A 26,006-nucleotide genomic window follows, 5' to 3' on the forward strand; every position below is an offset into this window, starting at 1 on the left:
CAGTTAGCCTGTTTACTAACAAGTTCCTCTTGTTTGGGCGCTGTGGGTTATTGTGTAGTGTTTTGTTTTGTTGCTGCTGAGAGAAAGCTAGAATATATGGAACACCTTGGGAAGCTTTTCTCATTAGACCGCTACCTCCCTGGAGATAATAGATCTTACGGTTACTGATTGTGAACTGCTCTGCCCCCTCCAGTTATCCGTCATCCTTTTCCTCTTTCCTGTGGTTCTTTTCCCTCTCAGGTCTTAAGTGACAGGTGAGCCTTGACAGTGTTTCCAGTGTGTAGAATTTTTCCTTTGAATTTGTCTGGAAGAGTATTTAACATTCTTTGGTTTGCAGTGGAACCTTGAACCTGGGATGCGTGCATTTAACCTATAAGGCTTGTCCTCCAAGCTCTGGGCTGCTGTTGACAGAGACCCACTTCAGTCTGGAGTTTCAGGGTGCCCAGGGGGTATGGGGATCTGTCACTCTCTTGCCCTGTCTACGCCTGCTTCCCAGTGTTGGCCTGATATCCCCCAGTGGTGGAAAAGACGCACTGGCAGCTGTAGGTTTGCGTGGTCCTTCTACCAGGTGATCTCCAGGTGTCCACACCAGACCCTAAAAACGGATTCTGGCCCTGTTTGGTAGGTGGCCCCTACCTACCCAGACAGCTCATTGAGTTCAGGGGGTGGGATTCTCTGACTGCCCAGTGCAGATCAGCTAAAGCACAGGAATTGGGGCTGCTTGGAATTAGATAGAGGCAGGAGAGGACGCAGGGCAGACAAAAAATTAGAGATGTCTGTTGCAGTTGCCAGGGCCAGACATGAGACTGTTCTGGCCCTACCAGATAGCCCTGCCCTCTCAGGGTTTTCTGTTTGAGCATCCTTATTCCCCAGGGGCACGCTTGGACATCCTAATGTGAGTTTACCTGGTGACTGGGTGGGATCTGATCTGTAGGTGACTTATTTCTGGTTGGACTTCTGGTAGAAAGTCTTGCTTTTTGGCGTTTGGACGTGGAAGCTGTGTTCATGTATCATGTGGGTAATGTTCTTGGAATAGGCTTGAGGGATGGACACTTCATTGGTGGGAAGATTTAGGCTGATCTCGAAACCATGAGTGTGTGGGACTCAGTGGAAGCGACTGGTTTTAACTTGAAGTGATGACTCTTAACTTTTGAATGAAGGTAGTTTTAATTGTTTGCTGAATTTATTAGAGTATAAAAATAGAAGACCCTGTCCCTGCCCACCACCCTTGCCCTCAGGTGGAAAAGAGGATGTGTTAAGGAAAAGAAATATTATGTATGTGGAAATTCTTGTCCTGGAGATGCTACAGCTTAAAACTAGATGTAGAAATGTATCACAGATTTTAGGTCCCATATGAGCAGTGTGAGTGGTGTAGGGGTTCAGTCATGCCCTGGCCTGGTGCGTGCCTCTGAAGTAACTGCTGTTCCACCAGCTTCCGAGTGCCCCAGCAGAGAGAGGCTTTTGGAGTCTTAAAACATGAATTGGCAAAATAAAGAGAATGTTTAAGAGACGTTTAGCTTACCCCCTTATTTGATAGCCAAGCAGACCAAGGCCAAGTGAACCAACCTGCTCATGGCTTCATAGCTAGACTAGAATTTGCCTTTCCTGATGTAGGTCAGTGTTCTTTCCTCTAAAACTGGATGCTTTAATCAGGTTTGGCTTAAGGTTTTGACTATAGCAAACATTTTTCCCCCTTTAACCTTCATCACAGGAGCGATTCATATGTTATATTTTATTCATAAACTGGTATCACATTTTACTCATTTTTAGTGGTTTACTGAAGGATGGAGATGGCAAATACATGGGACATGGTCCTGAAACTGTCACTCTTGTCCAGGGCAGACATCACTAACCACCCTCTGTATTCTTTCCTGCTAAGGCCACCTCTGGGCTCACAACTCTGTTCTGGGGCTAGGCAGAACCTGCCAATTATTCAAAGGTGGGCTACAGGGGAAACGTTTTTTATTTCTGTTATGGTAGATAATGTCCTATTTGACTATTGCTTATTTATACCTTACCTTACTCTGGAAGGGATTTAAGATCTATTATACAAATACTGTACTTCAAACCTTGAAAGGAAAGAGGAAAACAAGGGTAAGGATGCCTTATGTACACTTCTTTAATAAACTCAAGAAGTAGCCCCAAGAAACAAGCCAGTATTCTTATTTCCAGCTGGGGATATGGAAGCAGCAATGATATGTGTTTATCATGCCTCTCTTACAAATGAAAAGAGCTTTTTAATGGCAAAAGCTTTCATCATTCTTCATTTTACCCTCGACAAGTTTAAACTGGAAAGTGCATTAATATGTTAGGTGAAGTTTAGGGTAACTTGCCAATGTCAGCTTTCTGCACTGTTGGCTAAGAATTGAAGGAAGTGTGGGAAAGGCTTTGATACCACCCATTGTGTGATGAACTTTCTATTTTATGTGCCATTGGCCATAGAGAAGTCTCATTCACGCTTACTGACTAATTATTTTCTTTAGGGGATTGTGTAATTTTTGTAAAGTCAGTCAGAATGTTAATTACATGGTAGTTGGCATAATTGTTAGGATAACACATTTAAAAATTAACCTAAAAAAATAAAAATTAATCTAATCTAATGAAATGATGTCAAATTGCTGGGAGCAGCACTTTTCCCGTGCTGAATTGGGGAAAGAATTTAGCTTTCAACTCTTGTGCACCTATAGAGTATTGTTCTGTAGAGAGATGACAAGCTCTCGACGACGGCAAAAAATAATTGACGTCAACGCGGTCCTTGCTGTAAGATAGTGAATGTGAACATAATGAGGAAAGAGAATCACTTAAATGCCCCCCAAAGCCTTAATCATCATGACTTGGGGTCAGGCGCTGTTCTGGACTGTTCTTATTACGTTCAGATATGCTGAGAGTTAGGCTGAACTATTCTCAAGGCCCCTGTCCGAAGGTTTCCAGTGTCCTGTCTCCAGGCTTTGATTTCCGGCTTTGACTTTCTGTGTTTGTTTATGGCAGGAGGCTGCTTGTGTATTTGCCTGAAAAGGGGGCGAAGACTTCAGCCTTTTCCTGGTGATGTCTCAAGCAGCAAAGACCCCAGAAGTGTCACTTTCTCCCCGGGTTGGGAAATGGGCCCTGAGGAAGGGGCTGGCGCTGCCTTTTCTTTGTTTTTGCATGCTTAATTTTTTACTTTTATTAGAGAAAGAGCAAATTTCAATTCCAAGGGTATTCAGTTGGAAAGGCTGAAGACATTTGCTCCACTCTACCTTCCTGAGCTGTTCTTATCAGAATCTAGTTACTCAGTGGCTTTAAGCTGCTATAACTGTGTCCCTCTCGTTCCCAGGGGGGAGTCCCCAGCGCCTAGCAGGGCTCCTGGTACTCAGTGCACAGTCAATTAAAATTCACTGAATGAATGAAAGAATAAGTAAAAAGGGTTTTCTGTTGAATTTTTAGTTTACAGCCCCTCCTGTGGTTTGCTTGCTTGTGTTTGGGCCATTACTGAGAAATTTAGTTGTGCTACTGGTAGATGAGAGAAAATTCTCAGGTCCTGTGCTGGAGGCCAGGGCCAGATTCCAGAAGCGTAATTTGGAAGGAAAGGTGAGGTCAGTTGGTGAACTGATGATAAGCTCTTTGAGGGCTGAGGTTGGAAGTTTCATCTGTGTTGCCTGTCACCTGGTGTTCCCTTCCTGAGAGAGCCGGGTTGGCAGCCAGTGCTCAGGAGCGGGTAGGACGTGGTAGAAGTCGTCCGGAGTTGACTGAGTCAGCCTGATTTGAGCGACAGCACCTGATGTCAGGTGTTCTGCGGCAGCTGTTGTTTTGGCAGAAATGCGAAAACTGGGAAGAGGCGAGTCAACCCCATCAGCCTCTTAGGGATTATCCCACTTGGTGTGTTATCAATAACTAATTTCTGTTCCTAGTGTTTTCCTTATCACCAGACCCACCCCCGACTCACTCAGGGAATATGGATTCATTCAGAACATAATGAGGAAAGAAAATCACTTAAATCTTAAATGCCCCCCAAAGCCTTAATCATCGTGGCTTTGGACCATGCACTGTTCTGGGTTGTTATTATTAGCAGAGGTGCAGGTACCATTCTTAGAGGTGTTCTTACACCTAAATCTAACCTTCCTGGCTCCCTGTCACTCAGCATGAACTTACCAGCAGAGTGAGTTTGACTGCAATAGTGGCTGCCCTAGTTGGCCTTGAACCCTGCACCCTTCTCCTCCCTCCCCACCCAAAGCCCTGATACTGTGTGAGCCATTATGAAAAGAACAAAGAGTAACACAACCAAACAGGAAAAAGAACCAAACAAAACCAATCTCCGGGGTTTCTAGATAGTGTTGGATTCAGAAGTAAAGGAAGGTACAGTCAGAAATGTCAAGCCTTAACTCTAAGTTCTGGAGTTAGGCTGCCTGAGATATGATCCAGCTCTGCACTTACGCTGTGCCTTGAACACGGGAAAAACTTGTTTAAAGCATTCGTTTCCTCGTCTGTAAAATGGGGGTAATACAAGTATATATATCATAGTGTTATAGGGAATATTAAATGAAATAATGCGTATGAAGTGCCTTAGAACATCTCACATGTCATACGTGTGTATTAAATGGTAGTTATAATTCCCGGCACACTAAGCGTATGTGTGTGTTTATGGAGTGGCAGTATTGCTCAGTGGTTAAGAGCATAGGCTTCAGCGCTAGACCACTTTGGTTCACATCCCAGCTCTGCTACCTGACAACGATGAAGCTTCCCTGTCTGTGCCTCAGTTTTCTATTCTTTAAAATGGGGACGATAGTTGTACCCACCACAGAAAAATACGTTGAGACTAAATGAGGTCATATAAGTATAGCACTTACCTGGCACAGAGTAAATACTCTCTGGGGGCTGGTATTATTATCTTAACAAAGTGGCGAGGACAGACTCCCAGGCAGTGCGGGCCTGTCTTCCAGTGACTTCCAGTGTATCACACAGCCTCCCAAGCTTGACTTTAGTATATTCTTCTGAAGTTGTACAAATTAGATTCTTTTAGGTAATCAGCACCTTTTCCCCCTGAGGAAGCCTGGGCATAGATATCAACAATTCACACATTAGTATGAATTAGTGGGAGGGGGCTCTTTCCTCATAAAGCCTGGAGGTTTGGGAGTTTGGTGAGGAGGATAGCTAACCTTTTGGTAACCTTTTGATACGGAGCCAGGGGTTTGGATGGGATGTGGGACTTGAGGGATGTTGAAGACAGGGTGAGGGTCCTGGGAAGAAATGAGGAAGGAGGGGATGGCAGAGAAGCCGGTGAGAGGGGCTCTGTCTTGCCCAGGGCAGACCATCTGTGCAAGCTGAGGAGGAATGCTCTCACTCTGTGCAAGCTCAGAGTTCCCATTGGTCTGTAGTCCTCTTACCTGGTGGGGAAAACATCATAGGCTAGTCTGGGATTTCTAGTGTTGTTTCTTTAGGAAAATGTTCGCACACACAGGCCCGTGTAAAAATAAACGCTTGGATTGTATCCATTTTGTAAATTGGATGCTCATTACAGGCAGGGCTCTGGAGTCGGACTCTGTTGGGTTTGACTCCCTGGCTTCGTGAGTTGGGATGAGTTCCATACCCTCCCTTTGTCTCAGCCTCTTCATCAGTCAAAAGTAGATAATAACACTTCTGCCGTATAGGGCTGTTGTGAGGACTGAAGAGTGTAATACACCTGAGGTACCCAGAGCAGTGCCCAGTGTGTAGTGAGCGTGCAGTGGTGTTAGTGCTTCTTCTTACTCCTTTTAATACTATTGGTCAAGCTTTATCGAGGCAGCAGTAGTCATGAGAGCACTGGACAGAGGTCTCGAGAGGCTGGGATTTGGTTTTGGCTGTCTGCTATCCGGCTGTGTGCCCTTGTGCCCGTGGCTTTGTTCCTCTGGGTTCTAGCTTCCTTGTTGGTAGAATGAAGAGCTGGACTGAAGATCTCTCGAGTCCCTTTTGACTGTCACTTGGGAAGGAGCAGTGGAATCATTTATGCATTTCCATTGTTTTGGAAATGAAAGTGTAACCTGGGGAGCAGAGGAGAGTAATTCTTGTCCAGTAACGTTTCTTAAGCACAACTGTTGTGTACGCTACAGAGCATCTCAGAACAGACCAGGATAGAGCAGCAGCCCTAGAGGCCCTTAGGGGAAGATTACCTTTCAGAGGTTCTCTAGACAGCAGTAGCCTCCTGTAACACACCGAGTGTAAGCCGTCACGAAAATCACCTGATGTCCCCATAGTTCTAAGTGGGTTCCACCCCAAGGCTTTGGCCTAATTCCATATCTTTATGTTCTACTTATTAGCTGTCGTTTCTGAAAATTGTCACTTTGTTGTGGCCTGGAATCAGATGTGTGATTCCCTCCTTCTTTTTCTCTAAAGGAGCAGGAACTCTGTTGAGAAGCTACCCTGGGCAGGCTGCAGAGGCTGCTGGCTGTGTGTCCCACGTGCCCTGCAGGAGTCACTCTGTCTGGGGCTGGGGGTGAGGGGAACTCAGCCTGAGTCCCTCTTTGGCTGTTTTATAGTAGCCTTTTCTGGGCTGATGGGGTTTGTGCTGTGTGCCCAAAGCTTTGTGTACATTGTAACCAGAGCCTGAGAAGGGCACTTTCTCTTCTCTTCCAGGAATGTTTAGTAGACAGGAAATTGTCCCATATCATTTTTGTTCCTGGTGAGTTGCACATTGACGGTGGGGAAGGACGTGTACCATTACAAGTGCAGAAAGAATATGATGTTACGCCTCCCCTTTTGCTTGTCTTCTTTTCCTCATGGCGGGTGTGAGCTGGGAAAGAGCTGAGAGATAACTAGCGCTTCTCTCCTGTGGTCCACGCCTGCTCTGGGCCAGCCCATCTGTTTTGCTGCTTCACTTGCCAGCCGTACACGGATGACACCGCACTCTAGCCAGCCTAGAAGCTCGCCTGAGATCCTGACCCGTGTCAGAGTGCCCGCTGGACATCTGCACTTGGGACTCACAGGCTTCTCGGGTAGAAGGAGCCCAGAACGGAAACCCTGCCCCCGTCCCTAGACCTGCTCCTCGTGGTGGGGTGCCTGGACCCTCACACCTGCTGACCAAGATCTACTGATGCCACCTCTCCAAAACCGCTTAGTCTTTCCTCCCCACCTTGACTGCCGCTGTCTGAGCCCAGGCCCCCCCTTATTGCTTGGGGCAATGCTACTGCCTCCCCTCTGGCTTCCTGCCCCTTCCCACCCACTGCAGCCATTTTCCGCTCGGCAGTTCCCAGGGACCTGGACAAAGAAGACACCTGATTGGTTGCTCCTCAGTGGTATCCTCCATCTCCCTTAGGATCAATTCCAGCTCCCGGCTGGCATTGGGAGGCATTTTAGTTATCGCACCCAGGGGCCTGAGTCCAGAAGCAGACAGACCTTTGGCCAGACTTCTTAGCCTCAGTTTCCTCATCTGCAAAATGGCACGAACAGTCCTGCGTCTTAGGGTGGCTGTGAGGATTCTGTGAATACTCCCTTGAGCATGCAGCGCAGAGCCCGGCAGATGACCTGTTTACCATTAGCAGTCCGGGTGCAGGGCCTCATGGCCTGGCACCAGCTCCCTTCTCTAGCCCCCACCCTTCCTTCCTTCCTTCCTTTCTTTCTGGGGGAAAAAACCCCTAAACTTTTTATTGTGGAAAGTTTCAAATTACACAAAAGTAAGAGAATCATCTAATGAGCCATTGTCTACTCAGCTTCAACAATTAAGAATATTTTGCCCCTCTTATTTCATTGATTTCCACATCCCCCTACTCTCTTTTCTGGGGGTCAGGGGTGAGGACTGGAGTATTTGAAAGCAATGCCCGACATCATGTCATTTTATCGGGAATCCTTCAGCGTTCAGCTTCCTTTCTTCCCACTTTCCCTGCTCTTATTTTTGCCACTTCTTGTCTGCAAAATGCATTGCGGTCCCCCAGAATCTTCTGATCTCAGGGTCTTTGCGCACGCTCTTCTTCCTTCTCCCTCCTTTCTTTGGAAAAGTCTTAGTCATTTAGGTCTTAGACTTCCTCTGGGAAGTCTTCTGAGATGTACCCAGATTAGGTGTCCTGCGTTTACACCTGTGACAGCTTTTATCCTCCTCTGCGTGTTCATTATCCCCACAAGGGTAAGCCCTGTCCTGTTAGGACTTAGACTTTGGGTGTTAGCTAACACCTTTGAGCCTCAGCCTGCTGGACTAGAAAATGGACATAATACCAGTCTCGTTGGATTGGTCTGAATGTCTAATTAGAAACTGTATATAAGGTTTCTGTTCAGGGTAGGATGTATAGTGGCCTTTGGTAAATAGTTGTTACTGCAGGTAGCTGTTTCCTAGCAAATTGAAGCTTCTAACTCTCTTCCTCTTTCCTTTTTAGCTGAATCTGAGTCCGCTGCTATTTACTTGCCCTTGACCTTCTGCAGCTTTGTGTTGTTGTTGGGTGTGGGGAACTGAAAGGGAGGAGGTGTGGAAGGGAGCGCCTAGAGGCTTTATCCCTTCTCTGGCGGCCATGCCCTAATCTTAAGGACCTCTGGGCTGGGCTCAGGAGTTCCGCCCTCGGGTCCTGTGCCTGTGCCCTCAGCATTCCCCTTCTTCTGCAGCAGTCGCGTGTTTGTTTGGGAGGCTCCCGCAGCCTCTCCGGAGCTGGTTGCCGCGCTCCCTGGGCCGGGGCCCTGCTCGGCCTGCTGCTTTTCCTCGCTGACTTGACCAAGGGACCGAAACTCCCAAGACCCTCACTCCCCCCGGGGACAGTATACTCATCTAGTAGGTTCTGGCAAGTCAGTAGCTTGTTGCACCGTCAAACTTGCCTCAACCCTGTGGATTGGAGGCTCTTTCTGAAATCTCTAGTTTCGTTTGTGGCTGCTCCGCTAGACGCAGCCCGGTTCCTCTGGGAGGAGCCCAGAGATTAAAGCGCTGCTGCAGAGAAGCCTCCAGAATGACCAGGCAGAGCTGATCTGGTCAGTGTTTGCCCCACAGGCTTTCAGCAGCTGCACTGATCGCACTGCTGCAGCTGCTCGCCCTCCAGGTCCGTCCCCTCTCCTCGAGGGTTGGGGCTCTGGTGTCACTTTGAAGGCCTCCCGTTGGGGACACAGTAGACACTCGTAATTGAGCCCCCCCCCCAACCTCCCCATATTTCCAAACAGACTCCAGGCACTGTGCCCCCTCTGGCCAAGTGTTAGATCACAAGGGGACCTCCACGATCAGGTGGGGCAGCGCCCCTCCTTTTATAGAGAGAGCGACTTGTCCAAGGGCCACACCGCCAGCCCTCTAACTGGGACCCGCAGTGTTCGGTAGCCTGAAAAGGGAATGTCATCCGGATGTCCAGACAAGCAGAGAGGTTTCTTCCACTGTTGAAGCCCATTAAAATATTGCCATTTACCTGTGGTTTTGTGTCTGCTGATCCCCCTGTCAGTGAAGCAGGAGCAGTGGTCAGTCCACATGCTGTATCAGAGGGAACCATGGCGGTGGGTGTGACCCATTGACAGCTGCAGTCTGTGCGCAGACCAAGACTGCGCGGGGCCCAGCCCAGGCATGGATGTGGCTCAGGGCAATTGCCTTGACCTCCATGAGCAGAGCAGCCCCAGGCCCCGCAGATTCAGAGAGGCAGGTACCCTCATCTGCTTTAAGCTCCGATGTGATAAGTATGATATGAGAAGTTGGGATCTTAGCAACTAACTGGCATATTTGCTGGGCATGTCATGAAAAGAAAGGTACTGCCTTGGAGTCATCCCAGGGATGACTGTGTAAAGATAAGCCCCCTGCCCACTTTTTTCCCCTTTTTAACAGGAATTGTACTTAGTCCTCCAGTGGGTTCATGGGATACCGGTTGCTCTTATTTTTTCCCCGTTTGTATGTTTCTGTGTGTTTTAGGGTTGGAGGGTTACGTCGTACCATCATGATTTTCAGTCAGTAGGCTTCTTGAATTATCGATCACTTATTAGTAGTTGCCGCCACTGAGCATTTGGGCTCGGCGCTCTTCCGATGACCATACACAGTAGATTTGGAAGCGAGAGAGTCTGCAGGTTTTGAGTGTGTGCATGCATTCATACGTGAGAAAGTGGTTGCACTCGGTGTAAAATGCTCAATCATATTAATTTCCAAGCTGCTTTTGAGTAGTGTGCTGTTTGCTAGGAAGTATCTAATCCGTCTATTGAACACGTGTTTATTGGGCATCTACTATGTTTCAGGCACTGTTCTAGACTCGGTGAAGGAAACTGATCAGTTCCCATCTTCCTGGAACTCAGCATATATCCAGTTCTCGAACTTGATCAGCACATGCCCAAAGCACATGATTTTAACAGTAATTCCTGACTCCACTATTGGTCTTTTTTCCCCTTTAATCAGTGGCCTTTCTGTGTCTCAGTTTACCTGTCTTTACTGTCAGAAAGGAGCATAACTGATAGGGTCTGGGTGACTTAATTGACACCTGTAACTTATCTAGAACAGGGCCTGAACATAAAGGAAATTTTGTCCTGCACTCCTGACATCTTAAATATCATCCTGTTTTTATAGTTTGGTGCATTTTAATTCTGTCTTGTGCTTAACGCAAATGCAAATTTATTGCTGTAATATACACTTTTCTGGTTCGTTTGCCCTTGGCATATCACCAGTTTGCCCATATTCTGCTGTAGCCTAAGGTCGCGCTTGTTTTTCTTTTCTTTTTAAATAAATTTATTTTTAATTTTTATTTATTTTTGGCTGTGTTGGGTCTTCATTGCTGCTCACAGGCTTTCTCTAGTTGTGGCGAGCAGGGGCTACTCTTCGTCACGGTGCACGGGCTTCTCGTTGCGGTGTCTTCTCTTGTTGTGGAGCATGGGCTCTGGGCACGCGGGCCTCAGTAGTCGTGGCACATGGGCTCAGTAGTTGTGGCTCCCGGGCTCTAGAGCGCAGGCTCAGTAGTTGTGGCGCACGGGCTTAGTTGCACCACCTCATGTGGGGTCTTCCCGGACCTGGGCTCAAACCCGTGTCCCCTGCGTTGGCAGGCGGATTCTTAACCACTGTGCCACCAGGGAAGTCCCAGGTTGTGCTTGTTTTAAGGGGTTTTCATTGATTTTAAGAGAACACTAAATATCTATCTTATATTTGTGTCCAAAGGCAAAAAAAACCATCCATCAGTCAGGGTACTGACTTTCTTGCCACCGTTGACATGAGACCTGACCCAGTTGGACTGTTTCTGTCCTAAAAGAACTCTCCACGTGCTTCTTTTGATATGGATTAGTGACTGCAAAGGGTGCTGCACATTTGTTATTCTCTCTTATTTGTCAATGGGTCTGTTTATTTTCATTTTTATTTTTTTTGGCCTCACCATGGGGCTTGTGGGATTTTAATTCCCCGACCAGGGATTGAACCCGGGCCCTGGCAGTGAAAGCGCCGCATCCTAACCACTGGACCGCCAGGGAAGTCCCAGCGAATGGGTCTGTTTAAATTTCATTTAAATACCTGGAGCCCTGAAGGCTGATTTTGCCCGTGGGTAAGATTGGCCCTGTGCACTGACTTCAGTGTCTCGCCAGGGGCGAGCTGGGGCCCGCTGCCTGCCCTGTGTCCTCTCCTGTTGCCTGGCCACCTGCCTGGCCGTCCATCCAATCATTTGTCTAGCTCTCTATTTAAAATCACACTTGATAATTCAGTATGTTTCCCAGAGAATGAGTTGATTCAAAATCCTACATCATCCGTGGTGTTTGTGATGAGAATTTGAACCACCCGAGTTTCAAGATAAAATAAATTCTCGACCTCTGTTTCTTAGCAGAAAATGATGAGGCAGCCGTTGAAGAGTTTTGTTTAGTGATCACGTGGAATTATATTTTCTTTCCTGTGAAAATCACTGCGATGGTTTCCGTATGTTATACCGTTCCTCTCCAGATTTCGTCCTCTTCACCTGAAAAATGCTTGTGAAGACACTTATTTTTCTGGGCAGGTGATGCTCTTAGCGCGGGGCCAGCACAGAGGAAGCCTTTGGTGGGTACGCGTTTCCTTTCAGCGCTGCAAGTTCCCGTCCGCCATGCCCTCTCCCCCGTAGCACTTAATTTGAGCCAGTGGAGATGTTGCTGGTTAACTAGATTACCGTCAGCTTGGTTTGGATAGCAAAGGTGCTATCTAAATGCTTTTAAAATGTTCCGAGAAGCCTCAGAGGATTATAGAGGCCAACGCTCTCCTATCCTTGTTTTTCCCAGTCTAAAACAGAGCAGTCCGTGTTCATTTTAATTGCTTGGATGAGCTCGAACATTGAGATTTTAATGCATTTTCACAGTAGCTCAGAGAGTGTCACCACATTATCCTGCTGGCAGCTCATTGGAATCCTCGGCCCAAATGCCGTGCTCGGGGGCCTGAGCTTATAGAACCGGAGTGTGGTAATTTCCTAGTTAAGATGTCTTGTGGGGAACGTTGCCTTTCCTGTTGGGACGTCCTCCGAATTGTGAAGTGTTGTCCTTCTCAGTCACAAAGTGATGGGCACGTATAGCTTTTGAGGAAGGTTTTCAGAGCTCTTGGCTCGCAGAGGGTGGAGTTGCTTTATTCTGATGAGTCACAAGATGGGAAAGGGCTCTCGGAAGCCTCCAGTTAGTGGTTGATCCTAAAGGCACACTGACAATATCTGCACCCCGGTGGGGTCTGGAGGGCAGCTCCCAATGACTGTACCTCCACCTTCTACTCCCACTCGTCAGATAAGGCCAGCCTCATAGGGAGGTGGGGCCCTGGGAGCCGATGGCCAGGGGAGTGCTGGAAACACCGGCTCTGGGGTGGGTTAAGGACAACCAGCAAGATCAATCAGGCAGCATCCCTGCCTCCTGGATTTCACTCCGTCTGCATGTCAGCTGCGCTGGACCCTTACACCTCCAGCACTGGGGTCGAACCATGGTTTCTAGTGCTTGGTGTGCGCTTAGTAAGTGTTTGTTGCTAAATGGATGAGCGAATACTCCCACCCTCCTTCGGGGCGTCTTCTCTCATAGCCAGGACATTTGCAGAAGTCTCCTAACTGGCCTCCCTGTCTCACCACCTCCTATCTCTCCCCACATAGCATCAGTGACCTTTAAATGTGCAAGTTTGATCTCACAAGTCTCCTGCTTAAAATATGGTGATGATTCCTTCTTGCGCTCAGGATGAAGACAGACTCTGTAGTGTAGCTGGTAGCGGTCTGGCTCACATGGTGCCCCAGCTCCGCACCCAGCCTGCATGCCCTCCTGCCTTATGCTGTTGGAGTGGCCTCCTTCAACGGGCGCCGCCCCTCTTTTTGTTTGGCTAATATTCTCTCACTTTACTTTTCCATATTTGTTTATGGTCACATACTCGGGAGAGTCTTTTCCAACTCCCCAAGTCAGGGTGAGGTGACCCCCCGTACTCCCGCAGCCCCCCTTGCCCACATCGTGGCGTGATTCGCGATAGACTAAGTACCGATAGCGGGGGCAGGGGACAGGGACGCTGCCCGCCTGTTCACCAGGGTATTTCCAATGTCTAGCGAGGCCCAACAGAAGAAGACAAACCAACAAAACACTTTGAGTTAACTAAGTAGCTTCCTTGTCTTTGAAGTCAACATTAAAATTCCAGTGACGTGTTTTTGAGGGGGGAGGTGGGGCTGTAGGGTTCCAGGTCCTACTTTTCTTGATGTTTGGGTAGGAGGTGACTCTTAGCTGCGGTATTTCCTCAGTGCACAGCTGCTGAGATGTCTTTATTTGGTTTGTGCATTCCACTCACGGCCTGACTTACTGAAGGATAATGAATATTAAGGGGTTTTTTTTGTCTTTTTTTTTAAACTAGTTTGGGGATACAAACAGAAGGCAGATTATCTTATTTTGAGGCAGATATGAAAAGGGCAAAGAAAGGAGACAGTGAACGTTGCAGAAGTGTCTTATATTGTATTTCAGCACTTTATTTTTTTGGCTGTGCTGCGCGGCTTGCAGGATCTTAGTTCTCCAACTAGGGATCGAACCCAGGCCCTTGGCAGTAGAAGTGTGGAGTCCTAACCACTGGGCCACCAGGGAAGTCCCTGTTTCAGCACTTTACAGTCTCTAAAGTGTGGAAGCGTTCATCGTATCATCCAGCCGGAGAGGCTGTGTAGCGTGGCGATAAAAGCAGGAGCTCTGGAACCAGATTGCCTGCCTGGGTTCAAGTTCTGCTTCCTTTCTTTACTACTTGTGACCTTGGGCAACTTACTCCTGTTCTCTGATCTGTAAAATGAGGTTGATGACAGTTTCCTCCCTCAGGGCTGTTGTGAAGATCAAAAGCTTAGTATGTGCAGGGGCTCAGCAGAGGGCTGGTATGTGTTAGTTACCATCATTCCTGTCACTGTTCTCATCATCATCATAATAACTCTGCGTCTTAGCCTTATTTTACTGAAGGGGGAGCTCAGATTCCTAAAAGTTAAGAGACCTGCCCCAGGCCAGCGGGTTGTAAATGCCCGGGAAGAGGCACGGGAAGAGTCACGGATCGTCTGACTTCAGATCCTTTTATTCTCTAGTGTGCCTTTGCTGTCTCAGTGGCACAGATGCAGGGCAATTGCTTTCTGTTTGGAGAACATGGTGGTGTCTTTATAACGGGGGCGTTGTTAGAAAATGGCTCTTCTTTTACGTAAAATCTTTGGATAGAAACTTCCAGAAGTTTACTAACTGTCTATGAGACCTGTGACCCCAAGCATTTTTATAGTCACAAAGGTCATTGTCTGTAATCTCATTTTAAATATATATATGTGGGCTGGCAAAGGAGAATTTCCTATGTGAATTGTAATTCCCTAATTTAGCTATATTATGTCATATTTTCAGGGTTTTGTTGTTGTTATCTTTAAATTTGAGTTGCTAAAACATAACTTAGCTCCCCAAAGCTTCAGGACCGTAGAAATGATCTCTGATCTTGGTCGTCACAACAGTACTCATCCATTCCTGCGGCCTCTGCTGGCATGTGGCCGAGATGTCATAGAAATAATTTAAGCATTTGATTGGAGGGGGCATTGAATTATATATATTCTGTGCCTGTCGGTTGTCCACTCCCTCCCACCCTGATTGCTGCTTGCCTGTTTTTGTTTGATAAAATATATGTCGTCAAAAAGTAGCTCACAAAAGTTAAGAGTCCTTAATTTGGGGTCTGCGGTCAGACTTCTGTTGGGTCCTGAATGTATGTAGGTCCAGTTTTCAGGAGAATAATCCTCAGCTTTCATCAAGATCCTTTCAGGGGTCTGTGGCCCCCACAAGTTCAAGCACCACTGCCACAGAGAGAGGAGTATTGGTTTTTTCTTTTTCTTTTAAATTTGCATACAAAGCATTTTATTAATAAACTATTTACACCCTTCTTACAGTACAACAAATTTTGTAGTGATTTAGCATGTTATACTTTATAAAAGCTTATTATAGAATATTCAGGGACTTTCCTGGCGGCTCATTGATTAAGAATCCGCCTGCCAATGCAGGGGAGTTCGATCCCAGGTCCGGGAAGATACCACATGCCGCGGAGCAGCTAAGCCCGTGCGCCACAACTCCTGAGCCTGCACTCTGGAGCCCACGAGCCACAACTACTGAAGCCCATGTGCCACAACTACTGAAGTCCGTGCGCCTAGAGCCCGTGCTCCGCAGCAAGAGAAGCCACTGCAGTGAGAAGCCTGCACACCACAACGAAGAGTAGCCCCCACTCGCCACAACTAGAGAAAGCCCGTGTGCAGCAACGAAGACCGAATGCAGCCAAAAATAAATAAATAAATAAATTTATAAAAAAATTTTAAAAAGTATAGAATATTCAAGCTAAAACAATATAGTTTAAAAGTCTGCCACATCAAACTTCATTTGCAACCTACTACCAGCATAAGTATAAAAAGCACAGTCTTGTAACAAACATCAAGAGGTCTAGGAGCATTGTTATTTTTTAATTTATTTTTTAAAAATTTATTTAGGCTGCGCCAGGTCTTAGTTGTGGCACGAGGGATCTTCGTTGTGGCACGTGGACTCTTAGTTGCAGCATGCATGCAGGATCTAGTTTCCCGACCGGAGGTCGAACCCAGTCCCCCTTCATTGGGAGTGCAGTCTTACTCACTGGACCACCGGGGAAGTCCCCAGGAGTATTGTTATTTTTATGTCTACAACCTCACCTCCAGCTCTGACTGCGGTGGGCTGGACAGACCCTCCCGAAGCCAAGCCCTAGAACCTCGTGGGGCACGGCTGCAGGAGTGTGCTGTGAACCAGGCGCCTTCAGTCTTTTTAGCCTTGGCTCACTTTGTGATTTGAGGACTTCTTCCCCGAGTCCAGGTTCAGCCTCCATCCCTCACGGCTTTGCCCATTCCTTGTCCCTCCTTCCCGTGGTCCCTCTCCTCCTGCCTGTGCTTTCTTTCCTAAAGTATCTTTCAGTGTTGCAGAAAGAGTCTTGTATCAGTCCTTTGTAGATGAGGGGTGACTATTATCTGGAGCTTGGGGTGACAGGACACAAAGGCAAAGCTCGTGCATGCCTTCCTCTGAAAGAAAATAGGAGATGTTTGAGACAGTTTGTTTGAAAGTTGAATTTGGAAGCTGAGTAATGGAGTGTGACGGGTGGAGAGTGCAAAGGGTTTCCTGCAGAGAAGCTCAGAAAGGGTGACACTCTGATGAAGTTTCCAGAGAGACGTGGCCATTGAATGGGACTGTGCAGGGGTCCCAGTCGGAGGGCAGCAACGGATGCTGTCCCTGTGTGCTTGTTCTCCCACCAACTGCAAAGAAAGATGTTTATCAGTTGGCTTGATGGGTATAGATGGAGCTGACAGCCGAAAAGATCAAGGCGGTGTTTTACAACCTTTCTGTCAACCCTTCTCCCTTGTTCCTTTGACCCAGCTTCTTTGGGCTGTGTCTATGTGCCGGTGGCCATGGGTTTGTGTTTCTGCCAGATTGTGTGTTGCTGCTACTTCACCTCATAGCAGGGACCCGCTTACTAATTCTACCACGAATCTCTACACATGGGATCATGTTCATGCAAATCAATTAATCTTTTACAAAGAAATGGAAACAGTTTTCGTTCCTTTGACAATATTTTTTCTACCTTGAACCTCCTCTCCTCCCCTGACAGTGTAGCTATGTATCTAGATTGATCCCAGGCTCTGTGGTTTGTTCACTGGGTGACCTTGGGCAGGTCCCTTGGTCCTTGAGTCTCAGTTTCCACATCTTTTAAATGGGAATCATAATAGTTCTTACCTCCTTGGGTTACCAGCATTAAGTAGAGAACTTTGCCCAGGGCTCAATAAATGTTAGTTCTTAGGAGTATGCTAATGAAATAGATTAGCATTGATCCTAATATATTGATAATAACCTGACTTCCAAGTGAGGGGGTCCGGTGAGAGAAAGAGCGCGTCCCGGTCACACCTCTTGGCAGACAAGAGATCTGACTTGAGCTGGGCTTCGGGCAAGGCGTATTAATGGCCGCTTCCCCTTGAAATTTGCTTTCCCGAGGATTTATTTCCAACCGTGATGTGTAAATGGCTGTGGGTGTTCGGGCTGTAATGGATCTTGTGTTTAAGGCTTCCACTGTTACAGCTCAGCGGAGCCCTCCCTCTGCCCGCCCCTGTGATTGTCACCTTGGCTCCCCTGCTTGGGAGTGTGACTGCCTCTCTCCTGCCCCCGTCACCTGCCAGCTCCGATTTGGGGGCTGTGAAACGCAGCCCTGGTGCTGCTGGCAGGTTGGCCTTAGGAGAAGCCAGACGCTGGAGCTTGCCAGCACAATTTGTACTTTGATTAATTTATTTAATCTAACTATCTTGTATCAACCTGTGAGGATAATTATGCACAAATTACTGTTTAAACTTGAAGCTTGTCTCCCTTGAACCGAGCCCCGTGCTGGTCTGTAAGCTCTTCACTGAAGTCACTCTGAGGGTGATTCTTGCCCCTCCTACCCTCCCTGAGATAGGAGCCTCTCTCCAAAGTGAAGACTCTAGTTAGAAGCTTTTAAGAAAGGAAAAACACTTGTTTGGCTTCTGATCCCAGAGGTCTTGTTTGACTTGTGGAGAGCTCTTCTCTCTGATCCTTGCATGGGAGTTACGTTTCATTTCTCTCTGATGTAGTGAGGACATCCAGCCACTGCTGTTGCTTCATCCTTTCAGATAAAGCGGGATTTCCAGAATGCGGCTAGAGTTTGTGGGTTTGTTAGTGCTTTTCAGGGCTGGGAAGGTGGTGTGAATTGTGAGGGGTGGCGCCTTCCCCAAATAGCTTCTGTTTTATTGACCGTGAGATGCCATTGATTGTAAGACGCACCGAAAAAACACGAGAAAGAGCTGCCAGAGATAATTTTCAGGTGTACCTTGATTTCAGAAGGTTTTAGAATAAATGACATATGTATATTGATAATGGGGCTGGTTGCAAAATCCTTAGCTTTTGATGCATTTTCGCTGAAGTTGTAGAGATGTGGATTTGGAGGGCCCAGACATTTTTGTCAGTGTCCTTTACATGACCTTCCAGTTGCTAAAAAAAAAAGTAATGCACTTTGCCTCTCTATGCAGTAGGAAGAGGGGACCGGAATCCTTATAATGCATATTGTATCATGCATTTTATGTATGACTTTCGAATGATCTCATATGATCAACATATTTCATTCAGCCTGATATATTAAGATTTTACTTTTAAGCTGGTGCTAAGTCTCATAAAATTCTTAACGTTAAAAATATAGGATTGTCACTTTTCATACTTTTTCCCTTGAGCACGGAATATTCCATTGTATTTGTTGCCTCACTGGAGGCCATAGTGGTGACAACTTCATCCTTGTTGTCAAGGAGGGGCTGAGAAAGTGGAGGGGGACATCGATTATTCAGCATCTTGAAGAAAGATAAACTTGGTTTTCTGCCTTCAGGGGGCTTATGAGTCCTAAACTCAGGGAGTCTTTTCACTTTGATGAGTAATGTTTAGGACCACCTGCTAGAAATCCCAGATACATGCAGAATTTTCTAGTCACTGGCTAATTTAATATCTGAGAAATTGAAATTTTGGCCTCCCATTGGCTTTGCCACGTGCTTATATTTATCCTAGAGAAAATGAAGTTTACTGAGGTCCCACGTAAGTTATTCCTGATTATTTCAGGCAGAAGGAAACTGGCTACAAACGCAGGAGAATATTTAAGTGCCCAGCTCTGTGTTCCCTCTTTAAGGCACACCTAGCACTCCTGGAGAAATTGCTCACAGCAGAGAAACAGCCCAGAGTCCCATCCATGATCACATTTGGACCTGCCAGAGACTTGCAGATCAGGCCAGTTGAACGTGGTGGTCCCTGCTTGCTTGCTGGTGCAAAGGCAGGTTTGCCTGAACCCTGAGATGGCCGAGCCCGGGGCTCCTTCCATGATCCCACCCCCCCTCTCTCCCCTTAGAGGTGGATGAGCCCCAAACAAGCCCCAGTGCTTTAAATGATCCTGCTTAATGGGGGTGGCTGAGGGTCACCTCACGTGACGCAGGCTAATGTTCACGTTTACCTTTTCTAGGCTTATCTGGTTTCAAGGAAAATAAGCAAAAGGGGGGCATTTATTGGGTGTTTTATGGGACCAGCAGGCAGGAAATGGAGCCAGGGCTTCCAGGGGGATGGCGCTGAGAACCAGAAAGACGTCAGGAACCAGAGCAACGCCTCTGCCTGTCTCGGCACTCTAGGACTCATGGTCCCTTGTCCCTGGCTCTTTGTGTGTCTCCATCAGGCTTTTCTGTCTGCAGGTGGGTGCACTCGGTCGAGCAAGCCAGCTTCATGGCCTTGGTGTTTACATCACCTCAGTTGATGTGAGCAGTAGGGGCTGGACGAAGAGCCTTGCAGTTCCACTTTCCACGAGGGAATCTGGAGTCAGCTGACTGTTCTGGTCCAATGAATGTGCCCATGGAGTTGGGGCGGACAGGTCTTAGAGGAAGGAGTGGTGCTGAGCCAGTCAGAAGCTTCCTCTGCACGTCATGAGTCCTCGGGGACCATGGCTATGCCTTCCTCTCTTACTCTGAAAGTCAGAAAGTTGCTTTTCTGAAATGGCTCATGCCTGCTTGGAAGTTGGTGATGGTTTCACCCAGCAATTCTCATGTAATCGCTGGGACGGGGGATGGGTCGCCATGTGAGCGTTTACCAGGGCGTCCGCTGATGAGGTTGAGGTTGGCTCCTCCTTTTCGCTGTCATGACGGCCCCAACCAGGAGTCCGTGCAGATGTAGGAAGATTAATCTTTGTTTCTCACAGGAGCAGTGTGCGTTGTAGGACTAATAATGAGCTGTAAAAACGGCCATTATTTGTCCTACTTAATGAAGTTACTTAATGAAGGCATAAAATAAACAATATGCCATAATTATCGTGGTGGAAATGGGAGCAAATGTTATGTCAGTTATGTTTGAGGGTAAAACTGCAAAGCTAGTTATGCAGAATATGACACGATGATTGAGCACTTGGGCTCTGTCTGATGCCAGCTTCAAGCCCTGCCTCTCTGCCGCGTCCTTCCTGGGTGTCCTGGGGCTGAGTGACGAGCCCCTCCGCGCTTCCTCATCTGCGAAGGGGGCCTAAGCATAACAGCCTCCCCACTGGGGTGTTGTGTGGCTCCTGTGAATTCAGATGCCTGCAGCACTTACAGTGGTGCCTGGCATATAATAAGGGCTCAATAAATAGCTCCTTTTCTTAGCAGGACTACTCGTTACAATTGCGTCGTGATGGAGGCTTGACTAAAGTGAGACCTTTGCACTCTCTGTGGATTTAGTGGTCCTGGCTGCTCTGTTGACCCAGTGAACGCGTGGGTAATGAGGAGTCCTCCCTCCATCGGTGTAATATTAGTCCACATGCCTTTCCCTTCCTAGCATTCTGTCTTGGAAGCAGCTTAGCAGTGCTGTGAGTGAGTGGAAGGCATCCTAGCAGCAGGTTGCATTTGTGGTTTGGAGTCTGAGTTGACCCACATCTAAATCCTTGTTGATTTAATCGTCTTTGCTGTCCTGTTCGATCTTGTAAATATTAATTTTGTCTGGTTGTACATGTGGTTTTCAGTGGTCCCGAGGTTAATTACTGTATTTTGTTTATAAAGTTCTCACAGAAGGTGAGGCCCATTGTGGAGGACTTACAGAAAGCTCAGTCCTGGTTTAGGCCCGCAGACTTGCAACCAAACTTGACAAGCATTAGTGACAAAATAATCTCCAGTTCTTTATAGCTTGGGCTCCCGACCTTTCTGCCGGAGTCTTCTGTTTCAGGAAGTATTTGGAACATAGCTCTTTCGAGCCTTTTCTGCTTTGTTGACGGAAGTGAGGAGTACCTGATCTCATCTCCTGAGAATGCTCTGCACAGCCCCAGCATGATCCTTTAGGATGCGTTTCTGGAGGGCCTTGTGTGCTGGACCCTGTGGGGCCCTGGAGAAGACCAGGCCGCCTTCGCAAGCCTTCCGGTGCAGTGAGCGGTGAGCAGGACACATCCGCGGGGTACAGAGCAGAGGGCCATAACCACAACGGGAAGGCTCAGGGGGCCTCTGAGGGTCTTTTGGAGGAGACGTCCCTGGTCAGTACACCCTGAAGAAGACTGGGGGCGGGGGGGTGGCGGGTGGTGTTGACCTGCCCCTGAAAGATGTCTGTGCTTTTGACAGGCGGACATGGAGGGTGGGGAAGAAAATGGGAAGAACATTCCAGGTGGAAAGGGCAGTGTGAGCAAATGTTCAAAAAAAAAAAAAAAATTAATGTGCTAAAAAACTAGGTTTCTGAACTTGCCAATCTGAAAAAATGAGATTACCATACCACCTTCTTCTTCCCATATCATTTTTACTTTTGATTACTTGATACCTTTTAAATAGATTAACTTTTTTCCTTAATATATTTTCTTTGAAAAGGAAACTTTGTGACTTCTTTAATGATTAATTATGTATGGGTTTTCTAATAGACATTGTAATACAGAGCTACTAATGTGAAAAACAGTGTTCACCTGGGAACAGCCCAGGACTCAGCTGGGAGACACCATCTTACACACTTTGGTGAACTCTATATTCTGCTAATGAGACTCGACTGGTTTGCCTGGAACATAACGCACACAAAGGAGAACAGTAGGAGGAAGCAGAGCAGTAACATCGGGATTGTGGCACCCGAGTTTCAAGCTTGCGTTCTAGAACCTGGCTTTCTGGGTTCATAGCCTGCTTCTGCCATTTCCTGGCTGTGTGACTTCTGCCATGTTGCATAATGTCTCTGTGCCTCAGTTTTCGCATGTAAATTGGGGTAAGAGTGTCCTCTTCATTGAGTTATTGTGAGGATTGAGATAATATCTATGGATTACTCCCTGTAGGGTTTGGCATGTAGTAAGCACTCACTAGAGTATCCGTGTCCGTGTGTATAAGAAGGAAACATTTTCCTCTAACCAACCTGCCTATTTCCCCCACTTCCCCAGAAGCCCCCGTCTGTATTCAGATCTTTGGTGCTTAGTGTAAAGAAATTAGCACCTCCCGCCCTATTACTTTCTTTTCCTTACTGTGTTTTTCTTTATAGCCTAGCTAACTAAGAGGTTTCTGAGCCACCTTTCCATGGAATTATTAAGGGGCCGATTCATAAAGAACAGGATGGAGCAGTAATTTCGCTTGACCTGGAGTGTGGTGTGGAGAATCTCACTGCTCCTAAGTTTGACTGGGTTTTGTTATGGAGAGATTTTTTTTTTTTTTTCCTCATTGCTTGTATATTGAAGTCTTACCTTTGAGATGTTACTTACACGCAGAGTTATTAGGCTTTAACCTGAGAGCCATTGTATATTTCAAAAAAAAAACACTCTCAGTGCATGACCACTAGATAGCCACTGTGTGGAATTAATCTTTCATTATGAAACCTCAAAAAAGGGACTGTTTGCAGATTAAATGTCAGCCCTTCTCCGAGATGTTTTGGTTTTGCTTGTGAAGCAGAAGTTTGCAGACAAATAGCTGACCCCTTTTAAAGGAAATGTAAAAGAATAAAACTGTCTTAAGGCAACTCTCCTGGAGTCAAGAGATCCGGGTACTCGCCGATGCTGGTTTCCTCCCTCACGGTCCCTTTTCTGTGTGGCCATATCCATCTCTGCTTGTGACAGCTTTGCTGTGTGCAGCTCGCGCGTATCTCGGCCAAGCTAATGCTAGGGCTGGATGAAATAAGTCAGAAAGTGAATGGTAGCCCTGTTACTCTCTCCTGTTGCCCTTTTTCCTGGACCACAGTTTGTTTTATTTTATGGTTCCTCTTTTGCACAATTGATCATAAGCTGAATGCCCGTCACGGTTAAGATGGCAAAGGAAGAGGCCTGCTCGGGCGCTTCAGGCGCCTCCATTGCAGTTCGTCTGGCACGTGACATACTCATTTTAGGAATTCAGAAGGCCCAATAGCACTTTCTGTGATGATGGAAACATTCTCTAGGTTACTCCTGTAACTGTTGACATGTAACATGTATTGTCATGTAACTTGGAGTGTGGCTAGTGTAAACTGAGGGACTCCGTTTTTAATTTTTTTAAATTAAATTTAAATTAAGTAGTCACATGTGGCCAGTGGCCACTATATTGGGTGACACAGATCTAGAGGCTGGAAAGAACTCTGGGCCATATAGACCAGTGCTATAACCCTCCTTTTAATTTAACTGTGCGTATTTCCACAGTCTTGATGTCTGGCTCAGGGATGTGGGCAAGAGATGGCATAGGTCTTTGAAAAGTATTATAATGATGGGATGAGAAAGAAAGCGACCCTCAGTTAAAGGGTGTCAGTCTGTGGCTAAGACAAGCCCTCTCTTCTCCCCAACATTGTCAGATTTTAGAACGAAGTACATGTGGCATTTGGGCTAATCCTTCTAGAAATCCATGTACCAGCCAGCTGTAATTCTACTCCTTTCTTTCTCACTCTGGAAAGCTTACTGAAATGCAAATGAGTGGCAGACATGTTAGAGGGATAACCTTGAATCTGATCTGTTTATCAGTAAATAATTGACAGTCTCATGTACTTTAACTGTTACTGGGAACACATTATTTGGGAAGCATCTCACAATTGATTATAAAAACTACTGTCTTGACACTTCAGTTGAAAAGAATAGATTGATTAGAGTGTTGGCAGCAGTATGTGTGTGTCGGGGGAGGTATATGTGCGTGGGGGTGTGTGTGTATGTATATATATGTATACGTATGTGTGTGTTGAATCTAGGGTTTCCTTGGACAAGTTATGATTGATAAACGCTGATTGAGGCCATCGCTGGGTCTTTTCAGTCATTCATCCAATATGTATCGAATGCCTACCGTATGCTTAGGTGTTGTCAGCATAGCAGTGAAAAAAGCCTTCAGGTCCTTGCCCTATGGAGCTTGCATTCTCGGTAGGTGTGGGGGGCGTACAAATAGAAGATGTAAGTAACATCAGGTAGTAAGAAGTGCTTTAAAGACACACTAAAGCAGAATGAAAGGCTAGGAACAGATGGGGGTGGGGCTTCTTTAGGTGGAGAGCGGGGAGGCCTGTGTGAGAGGCAGGGGCTTCTTGCAGGGAGCTACCGGGTAGAGACTTCCCTACAGAGAAACGGCGAGAAATCCAACCCAAGAGTCCTTTGAAGGCATTCTGCTACAGTTGTTGCTGTTAGTATCTTTTACTGTCAAAGGAAGATACTCCGCATCTGTCATTTATATTGACTTCCTAGTGTTCTCTTCCCCATGAGTATGACACGGCCTGGACTCTGTCTCTTGCAGTGACTTCCCTTGTTGGACATTTGCAGCCAAAATCAGGTTGTAAATTGCCACCTGTGGCCTGCCTTCTTCCTGCCACGGCGATGTCCTGGGTGATGAGCCATGGTGGCCCCTGCCCTCCTTAGCCTGGCATTCCGACCGCAGCCCACCCTGGCTGCCTCTCCCGTCTGTCGCCCTAAGTGTACCCTCCTGTAGGCAGACTAGTCAGTCTTCTGTCAACTTGGATTCCACATTTCCCTTTTGCTGATACTGTGCCTCTTCTGAAACATCCTTTGCTCCTCACTTTTTCCCAGATCCTCCCTATCCCAAAAGGCCCACCTGCCCTCACCTCTTCCGGGGTGCTTTCCCGTGTCACCTGCTTGTGACTGGACCCCTTGTTTCCTGATTCGTAGTTAAGTACCATTTGTATTACATCACAAGTAATGCCCCGATGTTTGTTGAATTGGTAATAAATATGACCAGGCCTGTTCCACAGTGTAAGAAACGTTTTATTCCTCCAATTTCTTGGGCTCAAGAACACTTTGTGGTGTTAGGTTTAAGAAAAAGGAATAACTTTATTTTAAAACCGTGTAAAACCTGTGCACACACATCCCAACTCTGGTCTCTTTTGCAGAAATTTACCTTTTCTTGCTCTCTTTGGATTGCCTCCATTTCTTTCTGGCAGCGTTTTCACTTTTCTCCTTTTCCCGAGGATTGAATGTGTGGTTAGGGTAATGTGGGGTTCTGGGAACCAGCCTTGTCGACAGTCGACAGTTGGTGGAGCAGAAATGAAGTATCAGCTGCTGAGTGCTCGAATTGCTGTGTTTCTTTCTCAGCCCTTTCTGATTGTGTATATTTTCCTGATTGGGCCGGCCTAGTCCTCTGCTGGACACTGGACCGGGTCTCACTAACTTGTCACCGAGAAGTGCAGGAGCCGTGAAGCATCGATGCTGGTGATCTTCCAGCCCCTTGCACGATGTCTCCCTTCATGGGGCTCTAGAGTCACCACTTTGCTGCTGTTCTGGCTCTAAAGATGAGCACATGCACACAGAATCTCATCTCAGGGGCTGCCCTGGTGGCACAGTGGTTGAGAGTCTGCCTGCAGATGTAGGGGACACCGGTTCGTGCCCCGGTCCGGGAAGATCCCACATGCCGCGGAGCGGCTGGGCTCGTGAGCCATGGCCGCTGAGCCTGTGTGTCCGGAGGCTGTGCTCCGCAACGGGAGAGGCCACAGCAGTGAGAGGCCCGCGTACCGCAAAAAAAAAAAAAAAAAAAAAAAAAGAGTCTCATCTCAGGAATACTGAAGTTTCTCCTTGATTTTTCCCACAGTCTGCAGAGCCTGATTTAGGGCCGCATCAGGATTAAGTAGGATTACCAGCATCTTCTTTCCATCTCTCCTGTGTATCTTGTATGAATGTGTCCTAATAACTATTGATATCAAGTTCATCCCTCAAGAAGCCAAGACCGACCTTTAGTGTCCAGCTGAGGTTGCAGTTTTATGATGTGTTTTCCTTGCAAGTAAAA

General features: G+C 47.0%; 1 protein-coding gene across 2 annotated transcripts in view; it reads left to right on the forward strand.

Annotated features, from left to right (window-relative positions):
• MED27 (mediator complex subunit 27) overlaps positions 1–26,006 on the forward strand; it is a gene marked incomplete at its 5' end in the record, with an annotated part of 198,539 nt that overhangs the window by 3,918 nt on the left and 168,615 nt on the right. The window lies entirely within an intron of this gene.

This window comes from Leucopleurus acutus (genome assembly GCF_964270905.1).
Source record: "Leucopleurus acutus genome assembly, chromosome: 7".
Lineage (NCBI taxonomy): Eukaryota > Metazoa > Chordata > Mammalia > Artiodactyla > Delphinidae > Leucopleurus > Leucopleurus acutus.